Source organism: Cynara cardunculus (assembly GCF_001531365.2).
Source record: "Cynara cardunculus var. scolymus isolate 2C chromosome LG 12, CcrdV1, whole genome shotgun sequence".
Taxonomy (NCBI): domain Eukaryota; kingdom Viridiplantae; phylum Streptophyta; class Magnoliopsida; order Asterales; family Asteraceae; genus Cynara; species Cynara cardunculus.
This window is the reverse complement of record NC_037539.1, coordinates 29,170,943-29,191,567: the sequence shown is the minus strand read 5'-3', so window position 1 is coordinate 29,191,567 and position 20,625 is coordinate 29,170,943.

Below are 20,625 nucleotides of genomic sequence, written 5' to 3'. Positions count from 1 at the left end.
TATGGTCATTATGAATTCCTGGTTATGCCATTTGGACTCACAAATGCGCCTGCAGCCTTTATGGATATGATGAATAGGGTGTGTCATCCCTATCTTGATAAATTTGTGATTGTTTTTATTGATGATATTTTGATATATTCTCGGTCGGAAGAAGAACATGCACATCATTTGAGATTACTTCTGGAATTGTTGAAACAAGAGAAACTGTATGCCAAGATATCAAAATGTGAATTTTGGTTACGAGAAGTTCAGTTTTTGGGGCATGTTATCTCAAAAGAAGGGATTAAAGTAGATCCACTCAAGATTGAAGCTATTGAAAAATGGAAGCTCCAATGACTCCAACTGAAGTAAGAAGTTTTCTTGGATTAGCTGGGTATTATCGTAAGTTTATACAGGATTTCTCTCATATAGCTACTCCATTAACGAAGCTGACCAAGAAGAATGTGAAATATGAGTGGGATGAAGCACAAGCTCAGGCTTTTCAGATATTAAAGGATAAGTTATGCAGTGCACCAATTCTATCTTTACCAGATGGAATGGAAGATTTTGTAGTTTATAGTGACGTGTCAAAGATGGGTTTGGGTTGTGTACTAATGCAACATGGAATGGTAATAGCTTATACTTCTAGACAGTTAAAAGATCATGAAAGACAGTATCCTACTCACGATATGGAATTGGCGACAGTAGTGTTTGCTTTGAAGATATGGAGGCACTATTTATATGGAACGAAATGTCAAATCTTCACAGATCATAAGAGCTTACAACATCTGTTCCATCAGAAGGATCTGAATATGCGTTAGAGAAGATAATTAGAATTGGTAAGTGATTATGATTGTGAAATTTTGTATCATCCAGGAAAGGCAAACGTAGTGGCCGATGCGTTAAGTCGACAAAAGAAAAGTGGAACTATCAAAGCTATAACTTTACGAGTTGAGTTATTACCCAATATTCAAGAAGAGTTACAAGAATTTCAACATGAGGCAATGAAGGAGGATAAGATCAAACAGGAAAGATTGGGTGGATTAATATCTAATTTGGTGAAAGATGACAAAGAATTCTGGAAATTCCAGAACAGAATTTGRGTACCATGCTATGGTAATCTCAGAAAACGTATTTTGRGTGAGGCTCATAAGTCACGTTTTGCAATACATCCAGGTACAAATAAAATGTATCGGGATTTGAADCAACACTATTGGTGGCCAGGTATGAAGAAAGATATTGCTAAATATGTTGAGCAATGCCTGACATGTCTTCAGGTAAAGATTGAACACCAGCGTCCTTATGGTAAGTTGCAATCTTTAGAAATTCCAGTTTGGAAGTGGGATCATATCATTATGGATTTCATAACCAAATTGCCGAGAACATCGAAAGGGTATGATGCTATATGGGTGATAGTAGATCGGTTATCTAAATCTACACACTTCTTACCTATGAAAGAGTCATATTCGATGGAGAGATTGACAAAATTATACATTGATGAGGTAGTGACATAACATGGTGTTCCTCTATTAATTTTTTCTGATAGAGATAGTCGGTTCACTTCTATGTTTTGGAAGAGCTTCCAAAGAGAAATGGGTTCGCAAATTAAGCTAAGTACAACTTATCATCCTTATACTGATGGACAGAGTGAACGAACTATCCAAACTTTAGAAGATATTCTTAGAGCATGTGTAATTGATTTAGGAGGATCATGAGATAGTCATTTGGCTCTGGTGGAATTTGCATACAACAATAGCTACCATTCAAGTATTCAGGCAGCACCTTTTGAAGTTCTGTATGGGCGAAAATGTCGAACTCCATTGTGTTGGAATGATATAGGTGAAAAACAGTTAGCTGGGCCTGAGTTAGTTCAACAAACTGCAAAAAATGTTGGAATAATACGGGAACGAATGAAAACGGCACAAGACAGACAAAAAAGTTATGCAGATAAACGTCGGAAGCCGATTGAGTTTCAAATGGGTGATAGGGTAATGTTGAAAGTATCACCTTGGAAAGGAATGGTACGTTTTGGAAAAAGAGGGAAGTTAAGTCCAATATATATTGGACCATTTTCTATCGTGGGAAGAGTTGGGGAAGTAGCTTACAAGTTAGGACTTCCATTAATGTTAAGTGGGATCCATGACACATTTTATGTGTCAAATTTAAGGAAGTGTCTAATAAGTTCAGTTATGGCAGTACCTTTACCTGAGATTAAGGTGGATGAGAGATTATGCTTTGAAGAAACCCCAGAACAGATTACTGACTACAAAGTAAAGAAGTTGCGAAACAAAGAGATTGGGTTAGTAAAGGTTCAGTGGCGTTATCATAAGGGACCAGACGCCACCTGGGAATCAGAATCAGATATGCGGATAAAGTATCCTTATCTGTTTACTTAATGGAATTCCGGGACGAAATTCTTTTAAAGAGAGAATGTTGTAATATTCGGGTTTCATAATTTTGGTTATAGATTTAGAAATTAATATATATATATATATATATTAGATGTGTGTGTGTGTGTGTGAGTGATTGTAGAATATTTTTATTTTTATTTGATGGAGGTTTATGCACTTGCTATATATAGCAAGTGCATATGAGAATTAAAGGCTTGCTGAAATTCTTGAGTACAAAATCAATTGAGAGAGTGCAGACTGATAAATCATAGGTTCAAATCCATTCAACATCTTTTGTAAGGTGAGTGTATTAAGCTTTGAGTATAAATTGTTTGCATACAATTCAGTAGTTATTGGAACTGGTTATTATGATTTATATTTCATATTGTGCGGATTTTTCTTTAAATCGTCCAAGTGTTGACCGGTTTATTCTTAATCCGCTCAAGTGTTGTCCGGACTCAACCCTAAACCGGTCAAGAGGTGACCGGATTAACTCTAAATCGCTCAAGAGGTGTGCGGATTAAAATTAAACCGCTCAAAGGAATGTGATGACCGGATTGATATTCGGACAGTTTTATCCGGATTAGATCTCCGGACAGTGTACTTATATGTGATGACCGGATTAATATCCGGACAGTTTTATTGGGATTAATATCCGGACAGTGTTGTCCGGATTAGATCTCCGGATGATTGGCTGGACTCTAAATCCGGTTAAAGTGTTAGAAAATTTAGGGATGTAATGGCGGTGTAATCGTGAAAAAGAGATGTAATGGCGGTGTAACCGCGAGAGAGATGTAATGGCGGTGTAACCGCGAGAGACATAAATAAGTTTATGTATCAAAACATGTTTGATTCTGAACTGATTGTTTGGAAAGTATGTTGTTTGTTTGAGATTTATACACTCACTAKACCTTTTTGGTCTAACGCTCAGTTGTTGGATTAACCTGTTTTGCAGGTCATCATACCTCGCAAGATAAAGGCAAGGGAAAAGATTAGAATGAATAACATTTAGTTACTCATAAATGTAGTTCAAGAAAGTTTTTGTTACTCTGCATTTTGTAAATGATGTTACATTTTTTGTTATAATTATGATGATGTGGATTATCTGTTTGGTGGAAATTGTGGGATATTACAAAAATTAAGATTTTCAACTTTTTGAACAAATTTTATAAGAAATTCAGATTTTCAAATTCAACATGCCTAACTTGGATATTAAAAAGCTAAAACATTTTTCATCTAAAGCTCTTGTAAACATGTCGGCTAACTGATATTTTGTATTAACAAAATACAATTCAATAGTACCTTTTTCTACATGAAATTTAATAAAATGATACTCGATATTGATATGCTTAGTTTTTGTATGTTGAACAGGATTACAAGATTTTGCAATTGCATTCTTCCAGTCACAATATATATATATATATATATATATTGTTGGAGAAACCATAGTCTTTAAGTTGAGTGCACATCCAGATAACTTCAGAACATCAGCTAGCAGCAACTATATATTCTGCTTCAGCTATAGATGTGGACACATAGTTCTATTTCTTTGACGCCCAACTTACTAACTTGTCTCCTAAAAATTATACATGACCCGAAGTACTCTTCCTGTCTAACATACAACCTACATGATCTGCATCTGAGTAACTCGTTAGTTCAAAGCAGGTATCTTTAGGATACCAAAGTCCAAGATCAACTATCCCTTTAAGGTAACGAAAGATTCATTTTACAGTAATTAGATGTGATTCTATTGGATTAGTCTGGTATCTAGCACAGAGATGTGTTGAAAACATAATATCATGTCTACAAGACGTTAAATACATTAAAGAACCGATCATACCTCAATAGGTCTTTTGGTCTACAGCTTTACCCAAAGGACCAACATGTAGTTTTGAACCCGGAGCTATAGGTGTTTTATAGATGAATAGTTTTCCATATTAAATTTCCTTAAGATATCTACAATATATTTTGTTTGACAAATGAAAATATTTGAGGATAATATTTTAACTTGTAAACCTAAAAAGAAGTTCATCCCACTTATAATGCTCATTTTAAATCTGGAAACCATCAAGGCTAAAAAATTCTTACAGTATTTAGGGTTTGTAGATCCAAATATTATATCGTCTACATAAATTTGTATCAAGATAATATCATACTTTTCCTTTTTAATAAAAAGAGTGGTGTCGATGTTACCTTTCGAGAAGCCTGACTTTACCAAAAATTCTGATAAGATATCATACCAAGCTCTCAGGGCTTGCTTTAAACCATACAAAGCTTTGTCAAGGATATAAACATGATCCGGCTTAGACTCATTGACAAAACCTTCTGGCTGAGAGACATATACTTCTTTTTCGAGAAGACTGTATAAAAATGCTTTTTTGAGATCGATTTGATACACTGTGAAGTTTTTGTGTGCCGCGTACGCCAAAAACATTGTAATAGCCTCAATTCTAGCCACCGGAGCAAAAGTCTCATTGTAGTCTACTCCTTCTTGTTGATTGTATCCTTTAGCAACTAATCAAGCCTTGTTTCTAACAACAACTTCGTCTTCATCCTTTTTGTTTTTGAATGCCCACTTAGTGCCAATTATAGTTTTATTTCTAGGACGCATAACTAATCTCCATACTTTCAGACTTTCAAATTGAGCTCATCTTGCATTGCGATTATCCAATCCGGATTAGCAAATTGACTTGGCTTCGCCAAAAGGCCTCATCTCTAAAAGCCCGGTCTCACGAGTCATCCCTCTTGCAGTAGAGTTCCAAACCTCGCCTTGCTCTTGTGACATGCTATGTTTCCCCTCTCTAGTTTTGAACCCGAGCCTTTCCAGCAATGGGACATAGAGACCGATATGATGATTGGTTTAGGTATGGCGGCCAACCTACTACGGGCACCTGTAGGGATTAGTGTCTAACGCTTCAGAGACCTTAGTTGGTTCAATATTGCTTAAGAATGTAGCATACATACACTCATTTGCTGTAGCAGACGTTGTTCGTACAGATGAACTTGAATTACCAATAATTTGACTTATTGGATGATCCTTGGTCCACTTACTGCTATGAGGTAATGAAACATAAGAGCACTGGTCTGAATTTTGATCCACAAAAGCACTGGGGGAGTTGTCCCAAATTGGTTCAGGTGAATGATCAACATTTGAATATGCAACGGTCTGATTTTCTGACAGAGTCTGTATATTTTCATCTTGAACCTTCTGACAGATTATTAGTCAGACTCTCTTCACATGAAAGTTGACAACCTTGTTCTTCTTGAACTAAATCATCATAAATATCTTCAGAAGATGTGTTGATCATCTCTCTCATTGATTTGATGATAATCCCTTTTAATTTTCAAAGTATTATGTTTTTGTCTTTTCAGTTCCAGCGATCATCACTAAGTCTGTTCAGTGATCGCTGAAACATGTATTGTAATCCTACATAAACAACGATACTTGAAGAAGACAAAACACACACCCAAGAACCTTCAGTGAATGTCGAAGATTGAAACTGAAGAATAGTGACTAGTACGTTCGTGATCTGAAGCGGTATTCAGTGATTACAACCTAGTCAACATACATGTGAAATCTACACAAGCCTTAGTGAATGCTAAAGAAATCTCCAGCATTATTCCAACATTCAGTGATCGAATGAATCTTGCCATGCATGATTGTTTTTGTCTTGTCCTTCCACACATATAGGACAAACCCATACTCTCTCAAGAGTATAGTATTGTACGGAGCCAACTAGTCGACTCTAGTGCCCACCAACTCCATGAAAGGATGTCTGCTCATGAATAGACAATAGTACTATTCACTGTAGCAAAGGACAAGTTTTCCTCTAAATGTTCTACCTTTTCTAAATTGCATTTAATACAATAAGTGTAAATAGTTGAGTGCTCTCCTTACTTAGGCACTACAACACATACATACGCTTATCTTCAAGAAAGTTAGAATTTATCTCTAATTCTAAGGTTCCTACCCAAGAAGAACACCTTTCTGTCTTTATCTTTTTCGGCAAATTTCTTATAATTGATAAGTGTATCTGTGTGTAATTGTAGATTGTTATATATATGTTTTCTTTACCTTTTCTATTTCCGCAAACAATCTGTAATAATCTGTATTGATCCTTCTATATCAATATATATTTTTAAAAGTAAAACTTTCTGTGTTTGTATTTATCCCCCCCTTCTACAAACTGTTCGCCTCTAAAATCTTGTAGATCCAGCTAGGACCAACAAGATATAACAGGTATATCCACAGACAGACCAAATATTTGTTCTTCAGAATGAACTTCATTTAACCTGTACGAAACATTTGAACTATCAGATTTAGTACCAAAATATTCATCATAAAAGTTTTCAAACAATAAATCCAGTTCATAAACATTTTTGTAGATGTAGAAGCTTCGTCTAGATTTGCTTTATGCGAAAGATTATTCGTTAGCACAGGTTCTGAACCGTCTAGTCTAGAAGCCAAATCAACAACTTAATCAAAAGATATACATTCACACTTTCATTCACAATCTTTGTTCTTTTATTGTAGACCCGATATGCAGCAGAAATCTTTGAGTATCCAATGAAAATTGCTTCATCTGCCTTAGCACTTAGCTTACCTCTGTCCTCTTTATAATTCATAACAAAACACCTGCAACCAAAAACTCGAAAGAATTTGATATTAGGTATTCATTTATTAATCAGATCATAAGGTGTTTTACCAAACCTCTTATTTACAATAGAGCAGTTCTGACTAAAACATGTCGTATCAACAACTTCAGCCCATAGAAATAATGGATGCTTAGAGTATGCGAGAAGAGTCCGCGTGGCTTCCACTAAGGTTCTGTTTTTCAGCTCAATGACACTATTTTTCTACGGTGTCCAACCTGCCAAGAATGTATGGAAGATACCAATAAAATCCAAAAATGAGTCTAGAGTCTTATTTTTAAACTCAGTTCCATTATCTGTTCTCAGTTTCTGAACAGACAACTGCAAGTTTACTTGAACGCTCTTCAAGAAAGAATTAATGATCTTCGATGCTTCATCCTTAAATTTCAAGAACTTCACCCATGTGTATCTTGAATAATCATCCACAATCACTAAGACTAATGTTTGTTGTTGATACTTTGAACACGCATCGGACCACATAGATCCGGATGTAAAAGTTGCAGAGGACGTTCAATACTATTCTAAAGTTTGGACTTATGAGAAGCCCTTTTCATCTTGCCCAATTCACATGATGTACACGCATGGTCTTTTTGAAATTTCAGATCAGGTAAACCTTGTACTAATCCATCAGTAACCAGCTTATTCAGATTCTTAAAGTTCAGAAGGGAAATGCGTCTATGCCACGACAAATTATGTTGCAAAGAAGCTTTGGACATTAAGCAAACATCAATATCTACTATAAGATTGGATAGATCAATGGTATAAAGGTTTGATTTTCTTGTTCTGGCTAAAATCTCTTTACCATTAGCGGTTCGGACACTGCACCGGTTTGATTTGAAGCATACCTCTAGATTCTTATTACATAACTGACCTATACTAAACAAATTATGCCCAAGCCCTTCCACATAAGACACTTTTTTTATGATTAAGTTTCCTTGAATAATGTCTCCATATCGGAGGATAGGTAAAAAATGATCATTCCCAAACCTAACTGTATTGCCAAAAGATTCAACAAAATTATATAATAAATCCTTTCTACCAATCATGTGTTTCAAGCATCCTGATCTAGAAACCACACACGTTGGTTAACCTGCAAAATGAATCATTTAACTCTAGGTACCCACTTCAGCATAGGTCCTTTCAGATTAGACTTAGTTGGTGGTATGTTGTAAGTACCAAGCCAACTATCTTTCAAAATGGTTTTCTTTTGAAATTCGGATTTATCAGAATAAGCATGAGAACAAGAATTATACACATAATTAAAAATAGTAAAAGGAACAAAATCATCCCATCCACATTGAAAACAACAAAATTTTCCATTTTCTAAATGAATTATTTCATTCAAAGTGTACTTTTTTCACAACATTAATTTTATTCTTTACATCATTAGCTAAATTGTTCTTTCTATTTAATGAAGATGACTTTGTCGAATCTACTCGCGTAGAGCCTTTAAAGCGCCAAACATACTTGCTTTTCAAAGATTTATCTGAAACATCATAAATAAAACCATTAGAAGATTTTTCATGATTGACCTTAGTTTTCTAATTTTCAACATCACTCTTCTTCTCTTTCTGTGAACATCTTTTTGTTTTATTCTTTTTATAATATGAGTTCACAGGAACAAGTTTTGTTTCAAAATTACAGCTTTCTCCCTTAAATAACTTAACAGGATCCTTAACCTTTTCTTTATCTTTTTCAATAAAATCAACGTGGCTGGGAAGTCGTTGAAAAAAGTCAAATTGATCAATTTCTTCATCCGAACAAGTATCCGAATTTAGAATTTCTGAAAAGTCCAACTCTTCTTTTGAAATTTTGACTTTATCTAACTTAGAAGATTCACAATAAGATTTAGCAAAGAAATTCCCCATAAAAGCTTTTACAAGAAGAAGCTTCTGAATCAAAAGATTCAAAACATTCCTCTTCTTTTGCAATATTTTGAGATTCAAAATCTTGAATTTTATTCAAAAGAATTTCCTTTTCCTTTTCAAATGAAAGTCTTTTCTTCTTTTAAAATATTTTCCAGGTGAACAATTCATTTTTCTAAAAGAAGGGTAGGAGCGTAAGATTTTTGTTCAATTGGTTTTGAAGAGAGTTCTGGATTTGAATAACTATGAAAGTAATTTGTAGAAAGGCACGGACTCTTGTTTCATAACTTTCATTCAAATCCATGTAGTTGAAAGGAACTTGAATTTTACCTTTTATTTTTCTATTTAAATCTCCTTGTACTTCAACCTCATCAGATAATTTCACAAAGTGAATTTGATATTCAGGACCAAGGTCAAGATATTCAAATTCATAAAATGTTGGAGTATAGTAAAGAGCTTTCTTTAAACTTTTCGGATTTTCATAACCTAAACCTTCTCTTGGATTAAAAAATCAAGATTCAGTTGGTTTGTTAGAAAAATAGTTTGATCTATTTGACCTCTCTTATACAACTTTCTTTGAGTATTTCGAGTAAACGCTTGTTTTGTAATGTAAAAGTGTTGTTTTTAACAATTAAGTCATCATTGATCAACTGTAATGATTTATGTTTTTCAGATATATAATAGATATCCCATCAGTCAAGACATCCTTTTGTTCAAGAAACTTTTTGTTTTCAGATATCAAAGATTGAGCCCAAGCAAAGTTTCCATCATTTTCAGAATATAGTTGAAGAAATTTATCTTGTTGCCTTTTAAGTTCTTTTTTCTAAAATAACAACACGATCTTTTTCATTTTTAAGTTTATGCTAAAACTCTTGCAATTTAAGCATCATTATGTGCATCTGATCAAGACAAGAAGACTCAAGTACCTCAACACTTGAATCAGATTCTGCTTCCTTATTATTAGACATTTATGATTCAGTTCTTGCCATCAGACAAATATGAGCCACAACATCAGCCATTTCTTCGTCATTTGCAATATTTAGCCAATGATCATCCTCAGCCATCAAAGCCTTTCCAGCATCCTTTTGTTTGGATAGAAAGAACTTGTTTTGTTAGTAGTCAGTGTTCCTTGACACTGTTTTCTAGAGTTTACAACAAAATGTCCCTTATTTCTATAGTTACAACACTTCGTGTTTTCATTCGAAACACTCTTTTCAAACTTCTTCCTTTCATCATACTTCCTATCAAACTTTTTTCTTCATACTTCTTCTTCTCATCAAACTTATCCTTGTAGTCATATCTGGAACCGAATGAAAACCTCTGATTGTTTGAATGCGGCTTTTTATAGAACTTTTTTTGAAAATTTCTTGTTAACATGACCATTGCCTGCTTAAGCTCATTCATTTCAAAATCAGAATCACTTTCAGAAATGTCTTCTGTAGAGGAGTCACTAGACACTATCACCTCTTACACTAATTTACCAGTCTTAGATTTACTCTTCTTTTCAGACACAAAGCCAAAGGATCAACTACTTCCTTTTCAGACGTTTTATTTGCTTCTCTCTTCTCCAGAACTTCTTCCTCATTATGTTTTAGAGTTTCATACACCTCATGAGAGTCAATATCAGATAATGACTTGTTATATATGATATTGTTGGCAAATAACTTCTACTCAGGCTGTAAGTTACTTAGAAATTTCACGTTTACCTCAATTTTGGTCTTGTTAATGTCATTCTTAATCAATTCATTTAGCAGTCTAGAAAGTATCTCATAAACATCATCTAGGCTTTCTTCTTCTCTGGCTTGAATTCCTCATACTAGTACTATAGTTAGTCATCTTTAGTTGAGTCCCAACTTTTGATCCCATCATCATTTTTTCAGTATGATCCCACATACTCTTCCCTAACTTCTTGTAACTGTCAATACTAGTATAAATTTCTATTGTTAGTGCTTGCATCATATGTAGGATTTACAAACAATACTAGCATGAGCTCTGTCCTTTTCAACTTATGTGTACTTTGGTTTTTCTTTAAGAACAATTTCAGCTGCCTTGTTCTGCTCAGGAATTACTGGTATTTCCTTCCAAAACTCAGTAGGACCATTAGTCAAAGACTCCATAATCATCTCTCCATCTTTCTACCTTTCAATAAAGTTCAGAAATCTCTCTCTCCATTCATTGTAATCACCTCTAAACAAAACTGGTGTTTTTGTATCCGTACCTATTGCCATAGATGAAGTCATTTTCACATAAGATTAATTCTAGATATTTTAAGACAATTCAAAACTTAGAAAGTTAGATATTCAAATGTTATCGCCCAACAAGATTCCTTATCGAACAGAACTGCTTATCGGACAACAAACTTATCTTTCAAACCTTTTTATCAGACACCACACTTTCCACACAACTTCTTATCGCACAACACTTGCTTATTGCGCACTTCCTTATCTCCCACACTTTCTTATCGCCCAATACCCTTATCGCTCAAATTTTTATCGGACAAAGATCACTTATCGCTCAATACACATGCGATGAAGAGTTATCGCTCAATGCTTTGAGCGATGAAGAAGGATTATCACTCAACACCTTGAGAGATATCCAGAATACAAATTCAATGGGAAATAAATGGGATATTGCCGACAATGTTAAGCGATGAAGAAAGTTAATTGGACAACACAGCTATTCAATAGACGGTGAAACTCCTTATCACTCGATGAACATATTTAACATGCGATAAAAAGCAGTTTATCAGAAATATAGAATTCGATGGAAACTTACTAAAATTCAATTAAATTTGAACAAAATTAACACATATTGATTCGAAAACTGTTTAAAAAGAAGTTTTTGAAGCTAATTCGTAACAAAAATAGATCAAACTGGTCTAATTTGAATTAAGACTCAAGAACAAGAAAGAACAGTTCAAGAATATACGAATCACAAAAAATCTAAAATTGACAATCTAAATCAATTCAATACAAAATGATTAATTCCACCAAAATCAGACTATGATTTCGAACATATTTCAATCAATTATACTCATAAATTCAAACATATTATGAAATTTAGAAGAAAAAACAGTAGGAAGAAGGTGTTCGACAAAAATGGAAAGTTCAGCCCTATTCGATCCAGGAATTCAGGCCAATATGATTCTCTAGTTGCTGTTTCTAGCTCTGATACCAATTAATAGTCCCAAAATCAATCAATTGATCATATGAGCATCAAGATATAAGAATTCATCAACGGCAGAATTGAGTAGAAAAGAATATATCTTCAAAGGTTTCTTGTATTCCAAAAGCTTCCAAGATTACATTCCAGGTACTATTAGAATGTTTCAAAAGTTACTCTACAAACTAGAGCAAGCAACCTATTTGTACAAGGAAAGTACAAAGGAACAAAAAAATCTAGAATACAACTTTTAGCACAAAGCATTGAACCCAAGATTCTCAGATCTAAGAGTGATGCACCTGAAGAAATTATCTAGTTCATCAAACGCGTAGAAGTATGCTATATTAGGAGTGATCATGACACTAAATTCAAAAACAATACCATTGATGACTTTCTTGTGAACAAGGAAATCTCACACAACTTCTCATTTGTGAGAACTCCAGAATGGGGTCGTTGAAAAAAGAAATCGAACAATCATTGAAGGTGCGATTAATGCTCAAAGAATATCGTCTCCCTACTTAGTTATGGACTGAAGCTGTCAACATTGCCTGTTTTACTCAAAACCAATCGCTGATCTTTAAGAGATCTAAGAAGATAGCTTATGAACTCTTCCATAGTAGAAAGCCTTCTCTCACCTTTATTCATATTTTTGGTTATACTTGTTATATTCCAAACAATAGAGACCAAATTGGAAAGTTTGATCCCAAAGCTGATGAAGGAATATTTATTGGATATTCTTCAGTGTCCAAAGCCTTCAGAGTATTCAACAAAAGACGACAGACAATAGAGAAATCTATTCTTGTCACCTTTGATGAGTCTCAATCAGCTGACTATAAACCCATCTCTAAAGATAATTAAGAGTTAGATAACTGGATGATATCTCACTATGGAGAACCTGAAGCTTCTTTCAGCAATCAATCGAACCCTGACCCTCCAGAAGCTGATGTGATCCATTTATTGTTCCAAATGTGACTAGTAACGAAGCTAAATCCTCTTCAGGGATTGTTGTTGTTCCCATTGGTTACTTACCCCCTTCTACTTCAAATACTAACCCTTCAGTCGTTGAAACTCCTTCAGTCACTGAACCTCTATTAGTCGCTGAATCGCTCTCTGAGGCTCCTTAGCAATCCAACCCGTTGCGGAAGAATCTGTTGCTAATGCCTCATCTTTTATGCCTGAGCTCCCAATCACCTAAGATTATCTTCAACCAGCTCTACAATGGACGAAAGACCATCCCATCCATCAAATTCTTAGTGATCCAAGTGCATGTATTCAGACATGACGTGATCTAAGTAATATCTATCTCTTTGTCAACATTCTTTCTCTAGATGGGCCCAAGAAAATCAACAAGGCTATCACTGATCGAAGATTGGTCATTGCTATGCAAGAAGAACTCATTGAGTTTGACAGAGAACCAAGTCTTGTATCTTGTCCCGCGTCCATCTGACAAAACTATGATAGGCACAAGTGGGTTTATCGCAATAAGTTAAATGAACAAGGAATTTTAACCCGAAACAAGGCTCGTCTTGTTGCTCAAGGATACAAGAAAGAAGAAGGAATCGATTATGATGAAACCTTCGCACCAGTGGCTAGACTCGAAGATATTCGACTCTTTCTAGCCTATGCTGCCCATAAAGACTTTAAGGTCTACTAAATGGATGTAAAGAGTGCTTTTCTAAATGAAAAACTTTAGGAGGAAGTTTATGTTGAACAACCTCCAGTGTTTCTTGATCCCAAATATCCAAATCATGTCTATACATTTGATATAGCTCTTTATGGGTTAAAGCAGGCCCCTCATGCCTGGTATGACACCCTCTCTTCATTTTCATCTATGAGAACTTTTCCCGTGGAAATATTGACGAGACCCTATTTCTTAGGAAAGTCAAGAGTTATATGATTCTAGTCCAAATTTATGTCTATGATAATATTTTTGTTTCCACTAATACCTCTTAGTGTTTTCGGTTTGCTGAATGCATGGAGAAAGAATATCAGATGAGCATGATGGGAGAACTTACTTACTTTCTATGTCTTCAAATAATGGCATCTTTATCAATCAAAGTAAGTATGTCAGGGATATGCTGAAGAAATTCGACTTAACCAACAACTCATGTATGAAGACTCCAATGACTCCCCCTCTCTCACTGAACTAGGATCCAAATGAAAAACTTGTAAACCTTACTATTTATAGAGGAATGATTGGCTCCAAATTGTATCTCACAGCTAGTCAACCAGATATTATGTACTTTACTGGTTTATGTGCACGATATCAATCTGAAGTAATGAATACCATCTGATTGTTGTAAAACCATATTCAGATATATGAAGGGAACTCCTAATATGGGCCTTTGGTATCCCAAGGCCTCAGGTTTCGACCTAATTGGTTATGCGGATAGTGATTTTACAGGTTGTAAAATTGATAGGAAAAACACCACTGGAGGCTGTCAGCTTCTAGGTGGAAAGTTGGTAAGTTGGACAGGTAAGAAGCAAAACTCAGTGTCCACATCAACTTCTATGGCTGAATTTTTTGCTGCTTGAAGATGCCGTGCCCAAATCCTATGTATGAAAAATTAGCTCAGTGACTATGATCTTCAACTCTCAAAGATTCTCATCTATAGTGATAGCACCAGTGACATTGCCATTGCAAACAACTCTGTTTTTCACACTTCAAGACTAAATATATTGAGATCAAATATCATTTTATCAAAAATGATCTTATGAATGGTAATATTGAACTTCACTTCATACCTACTGAGTATTAATTCGCTGACCTTTTTACAAAGCCTCTTGATGAGAGATGATTTAACATCTTAATCAGCGAACTTGGAATGCTGAACGGTGAGGATTAATTTCTTCAGCTCTAAGCAATACACAGTGATACATAAGTGAAATGATTTAGTGTTCTTATTCTATCATTGAGCTCTTGAGTAATATATATCTCTCCCTAAAATATATATACTTATCTTTTTTTTTTGAACTTAAAACTATCACTAAATCTTTCCTTATTCAGTGATCAAAATATTCTAAAAGAAATGTTTCAGTGTTTCATTATATCACCGAACCTTTTAAGTAACTATATCTCTAAGGTATATTTACTTGTCTTTTCTTAAAACAAAACCATCACTGAATCTTTTCCTAATCAGTAATTAAAATGTTTTAAAAGTGAAATAACTCAATAATTCTCTTTTTTCACTGAACCTTTCAAAATTATATCTTGTAAGATATACCTTTCTTAAAACTATCACCGAACCTTCCTTATTCAGTGATCCCTTGTTTTAAAAGACTTAGAACCATCATTGTATTCTTTTCATATGCAGTGTTCTTTTAAAAGAAAATGATAATGAATGGTCATATTGTTATTGTAACAACTCAAACTTCCACATTTGAATATAACATGTACTTCATATAAAATAAATACAATTTACACCACAAAGATCCCACTAGTACAAGGATTCTATATACAAAATTTACAACTGAAAAATTCCAAAACAATAGCCCTATATATCTTCAAAATATAACAGACATCAGGTTGATATTCAAAAGAGCAGATAAACATAAAAGGATAATAATTATATTTTCCCCTTCCCCTTAATATCCTGAGACCCTGCTGAACTTGCAATGCACATTTTCAAAATACAAAATGAGGGTTAGACCGAAAGGTCTAGTGAGAAAATCTCTTCTTTGTAATTACAAGGTGAAGATCACCAAATTCTGTTTAAAACATCTTTTGCGGATATATATATATATATAAATTTCAGCGAAAGTATGCAAATCTGCTTGTTACTCAAACTATAAAACAAATAGATACTCATAGCACAAATATACATTCCATGAAATCTATGTTTCTTACAAAACACAAAGTCACAAAACTCCCCTGGCTCAATAGCTAGAGATCCTCAGGCTCAACAGGCCAGAGCTCCTCTGTCTCTTAAAGACCAGAGCTTCCTTTGAGTCTTAAGGAATAAAACCCTTTTTTTTAACCAACCCCTCTAGTTGAACAGAGCCTCTGTTCTTATGAACTAGAGCTTCTACACAAAATAACCAATCTAAGTTCAACCAGAGACCCTCTGGACAACCAGAGCCTCTGATCCAAAAAGCCAACATTTGATTTATAAGGAAAGAACAATAAAACTATAACCAGAGCTCATCTGGTTCTTTACTTTATTTATAAAAGATATTTAAAAGGATTTGGCATATAAAATACAAAAGATTAAGTTTTTAAAAGATAGAATTCAGATACAGAGCTAGGACATAGAGCTCAGACACAAAGCTCGGTACACACAACACTCAGATACAGAGCTCAGACACAGAGCTCAGATGCATACTACGGACATACCACTTCCATGATACAAAGCCTCTGGGTCATAAATTTTTCCAAAACTATTTTGAAAGATTTTCCTCATGACCAGAGGCCCTTTGGTCTATTTTGAAGACCAGCCAGAGCTCCTCCGGGTCTTATCAAATACTTGTTCTATAAATCGAAATGTTCAGGTTTCATCAAGAACATTTGAAATTGTGGCAATTAATGCCTCTAGCTATACATCGTTTTCCCCTTCTCAATTACACCAATATTATTATTTCAATAAGAGTAATACTTCTAAGTCATCAAGTCACAAATAAATGTTGATTTAAATTATCGCGTCTTATGGTGATAATAACAAAAGTTACAATATTATTCACACCAAAAAATGCCACCCGTATATCCATATGTACACCTCTCCTTGATATGCCACCCTTATTCCTACCTCAAAACATTGTTTCATACCAGATCAGATTTACGTCACACACGTTCTGGAGAAACCTAGTTCCATAACAAAACAGACTTACGTCACACACGTTCTGAAGGAACATTTAAAACATAGTTTCATGCCATAACAGACTTATGTCACACACGTTGTGGAGAAACATTTAAAATATAGTTTATTACCAGAACAAACTTACATCACACACGTCCTAGAGAAACATTTTCTCAAATCAGTATTTCTTTCAAAACAGACTTATGTTACAAATGTTCTTGAAAGAAAATATCAGCATCTTTTCTTGGTTCACAAATCTCATTTTAAATGATACAAAATACTCTTTTCATAATATAAAATAGTTCAAAACTGTTTAAATAATATTTGTGAGTTACTATAGTGTAAAACACAAGTTTTTAGGCAAACTTTCCCTTTATTGGCCAAAACCATGGCCGATAAATTCTCCTCATTAGACACCCTTATCCGGACACCAACCGTCCGGACAACACTTAGCATTGGTCAACCAAATCACCGTTCACCCCTTGTCCGGATACTCTCTCATCGAACAACACATTTTCTGGATACATCCTCATAGGTCAATACCTAACTTTTCAAACCTTATATTCAAACAACACCGTAAAAAATGAAAATCTATCCAGACAACACTATGTTCGATAAATGAATATTTATCGGACAAGACTATGTCCGGTTAGAGACCTCATCGGTCAACACTACAAGTTAACCAAACTCTTCACCTGCTAAAGCTTAGCCAGTGAGAAACCCTCATCGGACACTATTATGTCCGGTTACAAACTCTATACCGGGGATTGAAGAATATCAAGAAATATGTATACATACACCAATAGTTTCTTAAGCCATAAAAACCAGTAATCTTAAAAGATTGAAATAGATGTTTACATGTAGTAAAAACTCACCTTTTTCAAATTCCAAAATCACAGCTTCTTCTTAACAAACATATACAAAATCACTTTCTCTCTTTTTCCCGATTCTTTCTAAAGTGGCAAGAAAAGTTGCCTCTTCAAAAACTCCACCTTTTGCACCTTCTAAAAGAAGGCGATGAAGATAGTTTTGAATAAATAGAGTTTTCCTTCCCAGACATAACACATACATATGCATGACCACATAATGCATGCATATAAAAATATGCACACAATCACATATCACTCATGTGCATGCATATACACATACACATACTCATATATATACCCCATGCATGCATGCATATAATCACAAAATCATTCTCATGCATGCATATATCCACATGATTAATAGTAACAATTGATCATATACTCACGTAACCAAATAATCAAATAATTACCTCCAAGTATAACCGGAACCCGGTTATCACAGTTATCACATCATTAAATTTTTCTTTGAATGGGTTTTGATATGCGCACGTCCCTCTAACACACGCGACCCATTTATATTCCATCGAATCACAAGATGAGGACGTGCAAAGTTTTTCACCATTTGCACATCTTTTCAAGAGTTATTTTTCCCTCTCTCCTCTTTCTCTCTCATCCTACCTATAAATACATGAGATACCCTCTCATATTTTTCTTTACGCTTACAAAAATCTCAAGCACTTTTACTCTCAAGATTTTCTACAAGCAAGAACTCTCAAGAACATCCAAAACCTTCAACCATTCTCCTTTCTTTCCAAATGAAACAGATTGATAATTCTTAAATACTTGATTGTTCTTCTTTCTCTTCGAAACCTTGTTTGACATTAAAGAACATTCTTACTTCTCTTAAATACAAACAATCAGATTAAAGAACCATCAACGAGATCTCCTTCAAGCCAAACAACCATGTTGGCTTGCTAGAAATACCTGCAAACAAACCTCAGTTCGCAGATGCAACTAGGTTCCTCAGGAACTCTGTGCTAGGACACACCCTCTCCTTCGAGCCAATCATGGTCAAGGAGTTCCTTCAGAAGTTCTGGTTCACTACTGAAGCCAAGGAGGAAAAAGGCAAGGATGGGAACATGGTGGAGAAGATCTCCTTCACCTACAACAAAATGACTCTCAGTTTTGGCATCCCAACCGTCAGAATTGCCCTTCACATCCCAAAGACTGTACCATTCACCAAGGAGCCAACTACTGAAGACATCATCAAGACTCTTAATGACATTGGCTACAATTGGCCAATGAATAAAGATTCCAGCGAGCCTCTTAACTCACTGATGAAGATAGAAAAGAACCACATGTCTGCGATGTGGCAATAACTATTTTCACACTTCTTACAGTGCATGGACGGGAAGACAGGTGGTCAGGACCAGGCTTCATGCATCGCCCTCAACATTGGCATTTCAGTGATTAGGTAGCTGAAGGTCAACTATGCCTAGTTGATACTTGACGACCTGGTGCTGAAGCTGAACAAGCTCCAACATGAGAAGGTGGTGCCTTACACCAGGTTCCTCTGCATGGTCTTTGCCAAAATCTTCACCAACAATTACCCCGATGAAGGTAATATGCCAATATGTAGCCTTGGGTCTAGGATTCTAAACCACAATTCTAAATCAACAAATATTGTCCTCTTTGCTCGAATGCTAGAGATTGCCACTGACGCTTCTTCCCCACCCACTTCTTCTTATACTTCTTCTCTTCAATAGGTTCCTATGACTGAGGCAAACCGCCATCAGTCTATCCCAACCACCACCACCTTATCCTCTAAGAGGACACACTCTCAAGCCAATCTTGGTCCATCACTGAGGGCCAAGAAAGACAAAAAGGGGCAAACCACATTTTTGATTGTGACCTCTCAACAGGTCTCAGTTATTGGAACAAGCCTTATCCCAGAGGCGCTCTCTCTACCTATCCCAAACTCTTTATTGCTCTCTTCAGACAATGTCGTACATGTGGCCAGTCTTCCCACCACTTAAGTGACCCAAATCACTAAAAGTGAGAATATCAGCATTGCCACTGTTGAACACCCACTTAATCTCTCAGCCATTCTTTTTTTCTCCTCTCCCTTGGTCTTGACCACACGTGCTGATGATTCATTAGTGGTTGTTCCCACTGGTGATGAAGCACTCACCACAGGACCTGAGGTTGCTCCTATCATGGCACCTCAAATACTTTTTGCCTCTCCTCAGGAAGCCACATGCGCATACACCAGTATCAATCCTTCTAATGACACTGATGTTATAACCAGGTTTGAGACAACCTGGGTTGAGGTAATTTATACGTGTTCGTTATGTGGATTACATGAAATATGCATGTCTAAGTAGAAATGCATGAACTATATATGTGAAATGTGAATATGATATTGTGCATGCATATATGTGAAAAGATGACATGACATGTATGAAATTTATACATGTATGGATGTGGTGTGAAGCATACATGAGGTGATGTCTATTTGTGATAAGATATTCTGGTAGAAACTTTACCATATTATTTAAACACTTATACCTTCATGGTTAAGAAATCATGAATTTTATAATGAAAAACCCACCACCCAAGGTTATTTCTATTGGTTAAAGCTTTCACCGCCTATGAGTTTTWTAATTAAAATAATCTTCACCGCCATGGTGGGAGTATTTAAAGAAATAAAAAGATAAGATTCTATCTTATCATTTTATTTGAAGAAAAATCTGTTGAAAGAGAAAAAAGAGTGTAGTGGAGGTGAGAAGTGTTCTTGAACAAATCTTTTGTTCAAAGCTGTTTGAAGAGCTTGTGATTTGCTGTGTGTTTTAAAACTACAGAATCTGTGATTTGTTAAGGTGAGTTTTTAAACTACCGTAGATTATAAAGTGTGAGTTTTATAAATACAGTTGATTATACACTGTGAGTTTTTGATGACTAAAATCTTTATATT